Genomic DNA, 12,773 nt, shown 5'->3' with positions numbered 1-12,773 from the left:
TTACAGTATGGGTACATTAATTATCATGAATTCATGTATAAATTCATGCATGAATTACGCATTCATTCATGCATTAATATCTCATGAATCATCAGGAAATAACACAAGTTCAACGTTTTTCATTCATGACTTCATGAGTGAACAACACCTTAATAAAAAAATTAACTAAGATGAGTACATCATCATGAATTATGATTTATTACGCATGATCGTGATGCTTTTCTTTGTTCACATATGCGACCATTAGCACATTGTTCATCAGTGTTTCTAAGGACCAGTCACCACTTTAGTTGAGGGGCCACACACATGAAGTCATTGATTGATGATGCTTAGTTAATGATGACTACTGTATTTGAATGTCAACAGAATCTGTGTGCTCTGAGCTGTGATTGGTCTATTTTGGGGTCTGTCCAACTACCACAAGCGTTTGCTTCGTCCACCTCCTTTTCAAACCATGCACTTGTATAATTTGTCTGCTATGTTGCCTGTTATGTTGATTGTGAGAAAATTAGAATGCAGGTTTGAAATAAACATCATCATCATCACCTGTAGGCTTTGAAGAAGACATGAACTGTTGACATTCAAATACAGTAGTCATCATTAACTAAGCATTATCTATCAATGATTTCATGTGTCTGGCCCCTCAACTAAAGTGGTGACTGGTCCTTAGAAACACTGATGAACAGTGGTATAACTGTGAACAAAGAAAACATCATGATCATGCGTAATAAATCATAATTCATGATGATTTACCCATCTTAGTTAATGTTTTAATTAAGGTGTTGTTCACTCATGAAGTCATGAATGAAAAACGTTGAACTCGTGTTAGTTCCTGATGATTCATGAGATATGAATGCATAATTCATGCATGAATTTATACATGAATTCATGATAATTCTTACTGTAAAGTGAATCCATCATTCTCATATGTAACGTCCCATGAATTATTACCTTATTACCAGTATTGTTAGGTTCTATGATATATTCTATGCAATGATGTCAATAGATAGGTTTCCATCCAATTAAAACATAACTTTTAAACGCATTCGTAAAAATTTGGCAAAAAAACCCTCTAATTGGAGAGCATTTCAATCAACTCTGTTATGCGAATTATAAATGGTCACGCACCTAGGAGTCGTGAACAGCTGTGGGATCAAAACGTAAGGTTGACAGGGCAACTTGAAACACCTGATATAATTGCAAAAAATGCAAATTTGTCAATCCACATAGAAGTTTTTGTTCACATTAGAATATTTTATGTGAATTTTAACCGTTTCCAGTCAGGATTTCTTTTTCAAATGGTTAAAATGTGCATTAAAAAGTTGGATGGAGACCCAGCTATTGCTGTTAAGTGTCTGTTCTATAGTAGAGTTGGTTTTCCCCTGCAGGACATAATTTGTGTAAACAGAAGAGACTGACGGACAACAGTTTGACATTACAACTTTCATTAATTCATTAAATTAAACGGTAACGCAGTGCGATTGTGGTGAAGACGCATTGTGCAAACATTTGTTTGCTATTCAGGTATGAACATGCCTATAACTATTGATTGTATGTTGTTACAAAAGAAACCTATTTCAGGACATTTTATTATTGTTACAGGACGTGTGTCCAGTCACTGTTTTTCCTATTTAGTTTTAGCTATACAAACTGCCTACCATAATTTGTACGACTGTTTGTCGAACGCCCTAGGGGTATGTGAAGAGGGAGAGAGAGGGAGAAGGTTTGGGTTTTTTTTATATTGTATGTTTGTTTTGTTTTTTTTTGTTTGTTTTGTTTTTGTCTTGACTCTCTCTGATAACTCATGTATACATGGTGAGGTTCTTTTAATTGAAATACTTGGGTAATGTGTAGTTTCCTAAAGGGACAAACGCCTGCAGTGTTGTGTATGAAGTGAAGGGGGGATATTGCTGTGAATCACGTGAAATATTTAACTGGGTTGTTTCACCTGTGTATTCTTCTTAAATTATTTATTAAGAGTGACGTGTGGTGTGCTTTATATTCAGACACGTCTCAGGGGGGAAACTCCTTACACACCCTTAACCATTTGGTGTTTTGATTGAGAGAAGTTTCATAAAGTATTACAGTTGTCTTTTAGAATTGTTTGTATAATTGAACCATTGTGAAATAAATAAATGTGTATGTTTTGACACACCAGCTTCCATCTACGTCCTTTAATTAGGGTGGCTTGCGTGCCACCGGGTAGTTCTTTTGAACTGACTATTTTATAATTATGGGTCTTTGATTTAAGTAGTATTGAGAATATATAAGAAAACCCCTGGTGGTTACATTTGGCGTAGACGGCAGGGTCGTTTGGGTGGTTGCTGGTAGTGTCGTCCCCTTCCTCATATCTATATCTATATATTTTACAAATTTTTTGGTGTTTATTTGTATAATTGGTGGGCAGTTGGGTTTATTGGGGTAAAGGAAAAACAGTGGCTGGTAAGGAGGATCGGAGAAGCCGCCCAAGACCAGCTGGACTTTAACCTCAAGAAATTTTTTTTGTGTGTGTGTTTATCATTATTGTTACTTTGTTTATCATTGTTATTTTCATTATTATTATCTTTTTTTTTTTTTTTTTTTTTTTTTTTTTGTTGTCATGTCTGTAGGTTTAGAAGATCAGGTTAGGGCTCTGACCGAGCAGCTCCAGCAGCTGCAAGCTGTTAATACCAGGCTTCAACAGGAAGCAGTAGCACAACCAAATGCTGTGGCAGGACAGGGAGGGGCAACCAGCAGTCAGCAAGAAAGTTTAGTCAACCCAAGGTATGTCATTATCCCAAGAGAGCGGAAATGCCCAAGGTTTTCAGGTAACAATAGTACTGGATGTCTGGGGGTTGAGGAGTGGGTAGAAGAAGCCCGTAGATGTTTTAATTCCAAACATATGACCCCTACTGAGCAGGCATTGTTTCTGTATGACCATCTTGATGGGGAAGCTAAGTCAGAGATCCGATTTCGTCCCACTGCAGATAGAAATAACCCTGATCGAATCCTGGCTATTTTGCTTGAAACATTTGGTTGCCCTCAATCTTATATTGAAGCTCAGAAACAATTTTTTCAACGACGCCAGCGTGATGGGGAATCTTTACGTGAATTTTCTCATGCAGTAATGTCTTTAATGGAGATAATTGAGCGTAAGAATCCAGGGGGAATTCCTGATTCTGATATTGTAATTCGTGATCATTTTGCTGAGTATGTCCGTGATAATATGTTTCGCAGAGAGTTAAAACGTCTCATACGATTACAACCTAGTATGTCCTTTATTGACGTTCGCAGTGAAGCTCTGCGTTGGTCAGATGACGGGGAGCGTCCTAGCCTCCCCCGGGCTAGAGCCTATTCTTGTGATACCCATATTGATGCCTGTGAATTGGGGGTAAACTCAAGTGCGGTAGCGGTAGAACCAGTTAAAGAAATTAGTGAATTAAAAGAAACTTTGCGCAAGCAACAAGTACAGTTAGATGCAATTTTGCAACGTTTGTCTAACCCAGTTTGGCATGCTGTCCCCAGTGGCCCTAGCACCCAGCCTAGGCGATATCGGTTTGATTCAGAAGGTCAACCTATCTGTATGCGGTGTGGACACCCAGGTCATATAGCTAGGCGTTGTCGTAATTGGGAGGGAGCCCATCAAGCTGCTGCAGCCGGGGAGTTTCAGAGTAGAGCTGGGGGTCGGGGCAGAAATGTTATGGGGCCCTCGGGAAACTAGCTTCATCTAGTGCTCAGAGTCAGGCTCTAGATGGTGGATTGGGTGGCTCCTCTTTAAAATCAACGGTACCTTCACATTCTATACTCATTGGTCAATGTCCAGTAATGAAGGTTGTAATGGCAGGTGTAGTTGTGCCATGTCTTGTTGATACAGGCTCAATGGTGTCAACTATTACAGAGGAATTTTTTGCAGAACATTTCCAACCCCAGGGTCAGGGTATTTTGCAGTCATGTGGCTGGCTACAGTTGAAAGCCGCCAATGGACTAGATATCCCGTATAAAGGATATTTAGAGTTGGATGTAGAAGTACTTGGTAGGACTTTGTCTCGAATGGGTATTTTGGTTGTACGAGATCCCCCTGATGTACAGACTCAGACAAGAAAGCGCAATGTTCCTGGTTTGTTGGGAATGAATATTCTGCAAAGTTGTTATCAAGAGCTGTTTGGTCAACATGGCACTGCGTTATTTCATTCCCCACTAGCTGTACCTGATGTGCTGAAAAACGCTATGTCTGAGTGTCAGGTTCTTGAATGTTTAACTGATTCAGAATTTATCGGTAGTGTCTCAATTCCCCCAGGTCCCTCCATTTGTGTTCCCTCTGGGTCATTTAAGCTAGTCACAGCCTCATGTAGACAGGGAGTTGGTTCACTTATTCCTGCCGCATTTTTAGAACCCCCAGGTATAGGTGACTGGCAACTACCTGCAGACCTCCTTATTCCATCTTCCTTGGTAACTATTGGGGAGGGAACTGTCTCTGTACCCGTGGTTAATATAGGTACTCAGGACAGGTGGTTAAGACCCCGTACTTTTTTGGGTAGACTTCAAATGGTGAGTGTATGTCCCCATAGTCAACCCGTAATTTTTGGCAGCGAAGAGAGTTGTGAAAGCCCTACCGTGTTCATTCAGTCAGCTGAAGTAGTGAATCGAACTGTCCCTGGTTTGGCCAATATATCATGGCCTAATTTAGAAGAGGTAGAACAGGAAGATGCTAAGGCTTTGTTGGCGAAGTATAGTGTGGTTTTCAGTCAGAATGATGGGGATTTAGGATGCACAAACTTGATAGAGCATGAGATTCCCTTGCTAGATAATGCACCTATTCGCCAACGTTATAGACGACTCCCTCCCTCTCAGTATGATCTTGTGAAGGCTCATATTCAAGATTTGGTAGAGCAGGGGGTAGTGCGGGTGAGTTGTAGCCCCTTCTCATCTCCCATTGTGGTGGTCAAGAAGAAGGACGGGTCAATTCGCCTGTGTGTTGATTATCGCCAATTAAATGCGAAAACCAGGAAGGATGCATTCCCCCTTCCACGCATAGAGGAATCTTTGGACGCCCTGACTGGTGCTTGCATGTTTTCGACATTGGATTTGGCGAGTGGTTACAACCAGGTCCCCGTAGCTGAGAAGGATCAGGCTAAGACTGCTTTCTGTACACCTTTTGGTCTGTTTGAATTTCAGCGAATGCCATTCGGCCTTTGTAATGCACCAGGGACATTCCAGAGATTGATGGAGCGCATCTTTGGAGATGAACGATTTCACTCCCTCCTCCTATATTTGGACGATGTGGTTGTTTTTTCATCATCATTTCAGAATCATCTGGAGCGGTTGGAGCTAGTGTTACACCGGTTGCAACAGAATGGCCTGAAACTTAAGCTCAGAAAATGTCACTTCTTCCAGCCAGAGGTAAAGTACCTTGGGCATGTCATCTCCGCATCTGGTGTCGCCACTGACCCTGAAAAGATCAGTGCTGTTAAGGAGTGGAGAACTCCATCTACTGTTGGGGAACTGCGTTCCTTCTTGGGTTTTGCCTCTTATTATAGGAGGTTTGTGGAAGATTTTGCAAAGTATGCCGCCCCTCTCCACAAATTAGTAGCAAAGTTGCAGCCTTCCAGTAAAAGAGCTAGGCCCAGATCAAATAGCTCCTGGAGTGATCACTGGGACTGGAGTTGCGAACAGGCATTTCATTTGCTTAAGGAGAAGCTGATTGGCGCCCCAGTGTTGGGGTATGCAGATTTTACCAGACCATTTGTCCTGGAAGTGGATGCTAGCAATCTGGGGCTGGGGGCAGTCCTGTCCCAGGAACAGGAAGGAGGGCAACGTCGGCCACTCGCATACGCAAGCCGTGGGCTCAGACCTACCGAGAGGAATATGACAAATTATTCAGCTATGAAATTAGAGCTGCTTGCACTCAAATGGGCGGTAACGGAAAAATTTAGAGATTACCTTCTCGGCTCTAAATTTACAGTCTTCACAGACAACAATCCTCTTTGTTATCTCCGTACGGCTAAACTAGGTGCCGTAGAACAACGTTGGGCATCACAGCTGGCACTCTTTGATTTCACTCTAATGTACAGACCTGGAACATCTAATAAAAATGCAGATGCACTGTCTCGCTTGCCTGCCGCCCCGCTGCTAAGTTCTATGGGAGAAGTCGCCCCTGGTATTACGGTTCCTGAAGAGGTTGCACAAGCTTGCATTAAAAACCATCAGCGGTGTTCTGCGTTTACATCTATTATTGAGGCAACTCCAGCAAGAGGTAAAGCTGACCTGCAAGTGTTACAGGCAGAAGATGCGGTGATACAGGCTTTCTTGGCGTATTGGAAACGTGGTGGCGTCCCCTCAGCTGTGGAGCGGACCAAGGAATCTCCAGCAGTCCTGGAAATGGTTCGCCAGTGGAATAGAATCCAAGAACAGCAGGGAGTCTTGTATCGGCGAAGTCATGTCCCTGGGGGTAGAGAGGAGGTGTTACAGCTGTTGTTACCACAGAGGCTGAGAAGTGAAGTACTTACTAATCTCCATGACAATCACGGTCATCAAGGGGTGGAACGTACTACCACCCTTGTACGTCAACGCTGTTACTGGCCCTTTATGCGTCAAGATATTGAACGTTGGTGTCAAGAGTGTACTAGGTGCCTGACAGCCAAGGCTGTACAGCCAAAGGTGAGAACTTTTATGGGCAGCCTGCTTGCTTCTAGCCCCCTAGAGATTGTGGCCATTGATTTTACCACGCTTGAACGAGCTAGTGATGGTAGAGAGAACCTCCTTGTTGTGACCGATGTGTTTTCTAAGTTTGCACAAGCATATCCTGTATCTGACCAGAGAGCTGTGACGGTCGTTCGAATTCTTACGGAACGATGGTTTTATGCCTATGGTGTCCCAAGACGGATCCACTCAGATCAAGGACGAAACTTTGAGGGAGAGCTACTGAAACGCCTTTGCCAGTTGTATGGAATTGAGAAGTCACGAACTAGCCCTTATCATCCAGAAGGAAACGGGCAATGCGAACGCTTCAACCGGACATTGCACGATCTGCTGCGCACTTTACCTCCAGAACAGAAAAAGAGATGGCCTCATCATTTGCCTCAGTTGTTGTTTGCCTATAACACCTCCGTGCATAGCTCTACAGGATTCTCTCCCTATGAGTTGATGTTTGGTAGAAAGCCTCTTCTTCCTATAGATTCGCTTCTGGGACTAACTGAGGTGACATCGGGTGGGACAGTAGAAGATTGGGTTCAAGAACATCAGAAGCATTTAACATCAATTTATCTCAAAGCGCGAACTCAATTGGAAGACGCAGCCGCTTCTCGAGCACAACATCGTTCGGTCCCATTGCCAATTCTGCCTATTGGCTCATTTGTGTACAGGCGAAGTCATCCCCCTGGTCGCCATAAAATCCAAGATCAGTGGGAGCCCGTTGTATATGAAGTAGTGCGATGTCTGGATGAGGTTGGGTCATTATACAAAATCAAGCCCAAGGGTCAGTCAGGCCCAGAGCGGAATATCCATCGACAAGAATTGCGCCCATTGCCAATCCATTTAGGCTCCCCGCACCCATGTGCGATTGAGGTGGAGTTATTTGGAGATGTGCCCAAGGGGGATGTAGTACTTAGTCCTGACCTTAGCACAGACGAGGAATTTGACTTGGGGGTGTGTGCACCATTGAATCCATATGATTCAGAAAGACCGAGATGTGTTGCAGCCCCGTTGTTATCCGGGCAGCTAAATGAACAACCTACTAGTCCAAGTTCCGATTCCATGGAATTGAGTCAAGACCTTGAGTGTGGTAGATCGGAGGAAGAAGAACAAGCATCAATTCAAACAACTCGACGAACCACCCGGCTAACAGCAGGCCAGCACTCAAATCGTTTTCATCTCCCTCGTGCAGCCGTAAGAAATGAGGAGGGTGGGGAGGAGGCTACAACGCCCCCTACAGTCAATGCATTACATGTTGTGTTTAGACCCTGGTGTTGATTTTATTTTGTTTCTGTCACCGGGACGGTGACATTTTGCGAGGGGGGTGAATGTAAGTGGTAGGACATTAGGACCCAGTAGACACCACCTCAGAGCGCGTCATTGCTCAGCCGGCTATTTAGTGTGACGTAGTCACAGAGCGACAAGCCAAGCTAACATTCCAGCATAGTGTGTCGGTACAGCGTGGGGAATGAAAGCACCAGGATCGATGGTTCAAACCAGTGCTTTTGTCATTGCTTGAGGCTGGAGATTGGCCAGTGGACAAAACGGTTGTTCTGGGAAAAACTGTTGCAGGTACCAAGTTAGATTATGAAGTGTTGTGAATGATCGTAAAAGCTTGGTATATTGATTTTGTATCTTCTGTCATAGTAACACAGTTTGAGATTGTGGTGAGGATGCATCCTATTCTGTCACGGTAACGCAGTGCGATTGTGGTGAAGACGCATTGTGCAAACATTTGTTTGCTATTCAGGTATGAACATGCCTATAACTATTGATTGTATGTTGTTACAAAAGAAACCTATTTCAGGACATTTTATTATTGTTACAGGACGTGTGTCCAGTCACTGTTTTTCCTATTTAGTTTTAGCTATACAAACTGCCTACCATAATTTGTACGACTGTTTGTCGAACGCCCTAGGGGTATGTGAAGAGGGAGAGAGAGGGAGAAGGTTTGGGTTTTTTTTATATTGTATGTTTGTTTTGTTTTTTTTTGTTTGTTTTGTTTTTGTCTTGACTCTCTCTGATAACTCATGTATACATGGTGAGGTTCTTTTAATTGAAATACTTGGGTAATGTGTAGTTTCCTAAAGGGACAAACGCCTGCAGTGTTGTGTATGAAGTGAAGGGGGGATATTGCTGTGAATCACGTGAAATATTTAACTGGGTTGTTTCACCTGTGTATTCTTCTTAAATTATTTATTAAGAGTGACGTGTGGTGTGCTTTATATTCAGACACGTCTCAGGGGGGAAACTCCTTACACACCCTTAACCATTTGGTGTTTTGATTGAGAGAAGTTTCATAAAGTATTACAGTTGTCTTTTAGAATTGTTTGTATAATTGAACCATTGTGAAATAAATAAATGTGTATGTTTTGACACACCAGCTTCCATCTACGTCCTTTAATTAGGGTGGCTTGCGTGCCACCGGGTAGTTCTTTTGAACTGACTATTTTATAATTATGGGTCTTTGATTTAAGTAGTATTGAGAATATATAAGAAAACCCCTGGTGGTTACACATATATAACGGGCAAAATATATCAATAAAAATGATATTTAAATAAAAAGCAAAACATTTAGTTTTGGCTAAATGAACATAAATAAAAATAAAAACATCTTACATTTTCCGAGAACGAAGTAAGTCGTACCTTATGCTATGATATCCATACTGTGAATGAAAGGCTTACACTGTAGTTTAAATAGAAATATGAAGTACTTCTCTTAATGAGGTCTTTACAGCGGGGTGTGAGTCTATAGCCAAATGTTTCAACAGAGACGGGGTGAGGTCAGTTCAGCTTCCAATAGCGTCTGGCTGCAGAGTTGCACTTGCACGCTCAGACTTGCACGCTCAGACTTGCACTTGCACACTTGCACTTGCACACTTAGACTTGCACTTGCACGCTCAGACTTGCACTTGCACGCTCAGACTTGCACTTGCACGCTCAGACTTGCAATCTCAGACTTGCACTTGCACGCTCAGACTTGCACTTGCACTTGCACGCTCAGACTTGCAATCTCAGACTTGCACTTGCACGCTCAGACTTGCACTTGCACGCTCAGACTTGCAATCACAGACTTGCACTTGCACGCTCAGACTTGCAATCTCAGACTTGCACTTGCACGCTCAGACTTGCAATCTCAGACTTGCACTTGCACGCTCAGACTTGCACGCTCAGACTTGCACACTCAGACCTGCAATCTCAGACTTGCACTTGCACGCAGGGGCGCTGCTAAGGATTTTGGGCCCCATGAAAAGAATCTTGACAGGGCCCCCAACACAGCTGAGACTTTTTTCATATTAATTTACATAAAATCATGGTTTATGGTATTTTGACTATCATTCTCATATATTTAAGTCAATCAGACAATTTCCACACCCGTAATTTGTCCTCTCTAATACTGCACTACTTCAGTACTGTATAATGTATATACTGTGCATAGCTGTACATGTGTCATATAGTGTATTCACATATATTTGTATGTATGTGAGGCAAAGCCGTGCACCCGCTGCACCCTGCTCTATCGAAACGTGCTAACTTGTCGAAAAATGCTACCGTAGAGACCTGGGGCCTCATGTACAAAGTGTGTGTACGCACAGAAAAGTGGCGAAGGCTATGATCATTGTCACGGGCGGTCCATTAACAATTTAGGCCTACTTACAAACCCACCTTTTCTTGTGAAATATTGGGTAACATACTGTCGACCCTTTGCCTCTTTCCAGGGTTTCCCAAGGTTTGATCACCCCAAATTTATGACTTTTTTAAGACCACTTTAATGAAAATTAAGACCTACATCGCACCCAATATGCAGTCGTAAAACACCAGATCAAATCCCAATAATGACTATTACTAACAAATGTTTTAATTAAAAACACATTTATTATTAAAAAAACTCATTCAACAACACACTGCAAAGTGATGTTTTTGGTAAATATCAAACATTCATAACAATAAACAGATAAACTAACTTTTCAAATCGTCTTAGTAAAGTTTCTCAGCATTCAAATTGCTTCAACAATTGCTTCAGAGGGGTAGACAGATAGGTAAGAGAGATATAGATAGTAGGGGTGTAACGGTTCACAAAATTCACGGTTCGGTTCAATACGATACACTTGTGTCACGGTTTGGTACGTTTTCGATACAGCAAAAATAAATAAATGCCAGAGAATTTTTTTATTATTATTATTATTTTATTTATTAAAACTAACACACTTTGACCAATGATGGAGCTATAATAGACTCTTCTTAGGAGCATAAACAAAACAGCTCCTTGGAAAAAAATGAAATGTAACCTAATATTGTTGTAGAGTTATAAAGGTCTATTTTTAGTTCATATTAACATTTGAGGGCAGCAATTGTATTCATAATGTCAAAATAAAACCGACGTAATGTTACTTGAAGGCATTATAGCCTACTATTCCTGCCAAACTTCCATGGTTGCAGTTAGTGTTACAACAGTAAATCCATGGTGAATGTTGCTGATCTATTCTGTGGACGCTCGATAGTTCATTCATGGCACAATGTTTCTTCCTGGCTTCCACGCGCTGTTTGATCCGTTAATAACGGAGAAATGTGAATGTTTCTCACTAGATCTCGCAGCGATGTTATTACTTCTGTGGCGAATTAAAATGATTTATTTACTGGAAGTCTTATAGTTGAGTAAAGTTGGCAGTAAATTCACAGATTCGAACTTCCCGGGTCAATAACTCGTGAGCTAAACGTTGTTACTGCACAAATAACACCTCTTTTTAATCGTAGTAATGTAGACAAGCAGCTACAACCTAATTTTCCTCCAAACGAGCTTTTTCTCGCAGTGGACAAAATACATTGATCTCTATGCGCAGGCGGCAGAGAGACAGATCCGAAGGGACTGTCTGCAAAGTGCAAAACCCGAAAAGCGTTACTACGAAAACAGTCAATAACTTCACTGCCACACACTATAGTGTCATCAAATTCAGTTTACACATCACTGCTGTTCTGATGATTATACTACAACACTTATTTTGTATAAATATCTTTTTGCAAATTTTTTATGATTATTATTTATGAAATATATTCAATAACTGCACTGTAATTCACTGTATTGTTGCCAAAATCAGTTCACACATCACTGCTGTCCTGAAGGTTATACTACAACACTTATTTTGGTAAAAAATATATTTTAAATTGTATATACAATTGTAAATGTATAATTTTTATGATTTTTTATGAAAAATATTCAATAACTTTACTGTAATTCACTTTATTGTTGTCAAATTCAGTTCACACATCACTGCTGTCCTGATGGTTATACTACAACACTTATTTTGGTAAAATATATATTTTAAATTGTATATACAATTGTAAATGTATAATTTTTATGAAAACTATTCAATAACTTTACTGTAATTCACTGTATTGTTGCCAAATTCAGTTCACACATCACTGATGTCCTGATGGTTATACTACAACACTTATTCTGGGGAAAAAATATATTTTAAGTTGTATATACAATTGTAAATGTATAATTTTTCTATGATTTTTATGAAAATATTCAATAACTTAACTGTAATTCACTGTATTGTTGCCAAAATCAGTTCACACATCACTGCTGTCCTGAAGGTTATACTACAACACTTATTTTGGAAAAAAATATTTTAAATTGTATATACAATTGTAAATTTCAGATTTTTTATGATTTTTATGAAAAATATTCAATAACTTAACTGTAATTCACTGTACTGTTGCCAAATTCAGTTCACACATCACTGCTGTCCTGAAGGTTATACTACAACACTTATTTTGGGGAAAAAATATTTTAAATTGTATATACAATTGTAAATTTCAGATTTTTTATGATTTTTATGAAAAATATTCAATAGCTTTACTGTAATTCATTGTATTGTTGCCAAATTCAGTTCACACATCACTGATGTCCTGATGGTTATACTACAACACTTATTCTGGGGAAAAAATATATTTTAAGTTGTATATACAATTGTAAATGTATAATTTGTCTATGATTTTTATGAAAATATTCAATAACTTAACTGTAATTCACTGTATTGTTGCCAAATTCAGTTCACACATCACTGCTGTCCTGAAGGTTATACTACAACACTTATTTT

The 12,773-nt window shown here is 40.5% G+C and overlaps 1 long non-coding RNA gene across 1 annotated transcript; it reads left to right on the top strand.

Annotated features, from left to right (window-relative positions):
- Positions 1–8,116: 8,116 nt before the first annotated feature.
- Positions 8,117–8,654, top strand: LOC311084329. The gene is made up of 3 exons (XR_014606485.1): positions 8,117–8,241; positions 8,317–8,419; positions 8,498–8,654. It is a non-coding gene; the product is annotated as an uncharacterized lncRNA (long non-coding RNA).
- Positions 8,655–12,773: the final 4,119 nt, after the last annotated feature.

The sequence above is a fragment of the Abramis brama genome (assembly GCF_963993115.1).
Source record: "Abramis brama genome assembly, chromosome: 6".
Lineage (NCBI taxonomy): Eukaryota > Metazoa > Chordata > Actinopteri > Cypriniformes > Leuciscidae > Abramis > Abramis brama.
This window is presented reverse-complemented; position numbering and strand designations above follow the sequence as displayed.